The 819-nt window shown below is 49.7% G+C and overlaps 3 non-coding genes across 3 annotated transcripts; all 3 read right to left on the bottom strand.

Annotated features, from left to right (window-relative positions):
- Positions 1-104: 104 nt before the first annotated feature.
- Pmar_PMAR021237 lies at positions 105-184 on the bottom strand. The gene has a single exon. It is a non-coding gene; the product is annotated as a tRNA-Leu (tRNA).
- Positions 185-305: 121 nt separating this feature from the next.
- Positions 306-385, bottom strand: Pmar_PMAR021236. Its single transcript has one exon. It is a non-coding gene; the product is annotated as a tRNA-Leu (tRNA).
- A 187-nt stretch (positions 386-572) lies between these two features.
- On the bottom strand, positions 573-652 carry Pmar_PMAR021235. Its single transcript has one exon. It is a non-coding gene; the product is annotated as a tRNA-Leu (tRNA).
- Positions 653-819: the final 167 nt, after the last annotated feature.

Below are 819 nucleotides of genomic sequence, written 5' to 3'. Positions count from 1 at the left end.
GCGAGGTGCGATGGCGCAATATCGATCAGAAGGTTGTGATCTTGCACTACCTCGCTTCTGAAAAGGTCTGGGTTCTCAATATAACACCACTCAGGTATATAGACTGACAGCTGTGGGGTTCGAACCCACGCCCTTTCGGACTGGCGCCTTAAGCCAGCGCCTTAGACCACTCGGCCAAACTGTCGATGAGTGCTTCAAAAATCATAGCGGAGAAGATGCGTTACACTATAGGACATGACACAAAAACGGTTTCGAACCGTTTCCGCGGAATGCGTTCTTCATCAAATCACACGAAAAGAAATTTCTAACAGCTGCGGGATTCGAACCCACGCCCTTGCGGACTGACGCCTGAAGCCAACGCCTTAGACCACTCGGCCAAACTGTCGATGAGTGCTTCAAGATTCATAGCCGAGGTGATGCATCGCTCTGCCAAACCAGAGGACACAAAAAATGGATTGAACGGATTCTGCGAGGTGCGATGGCACAATATCGATCAAAAGGTTTTGGTCTTGCACTACCTCGCTTCTGAAAGGGTCTCGGTTCTTAATATAAGACCAGTCAAGTATATAGACTGACAGCTGTGGGGTTCGAACCCACGCCCTTTCGGACTGGCGCCTTTAGCCAGCGCCTTAGACCACTCGGCCAAACTGTCGATGAGTGCTTCAAAAATCATAGCGGAGAAGATGCGTTACACTATAGGACATGACACAAAAACGGTTTCGAACCGTTTCCGCGGAATGCGTTCTTCATCAAATCACACGAAAAGAAATTTCTAACAGCTGTGGGATTCGAACCCACGCCCTTGCGGACTGACGCCTG

Source organism: Perkinsus marinus (genome assembly GCF_000006405.1).
Source record: "Perkinsus marinus ATCC 50983 genomic scaffold scf_1104296969726, whole genome shotgun sequence".
Taxonomy (NCBI): Eukaryota; Perkinsozoa; order Perkinsida; family Perkinsidae; genus Perkinsus; species Perkinsus marinus.
The sequence above is the reverse complement of the archived record's forward strand: the minus strand, read 5'-3'. Positions and strand labels throughout refer to the sequence as shown.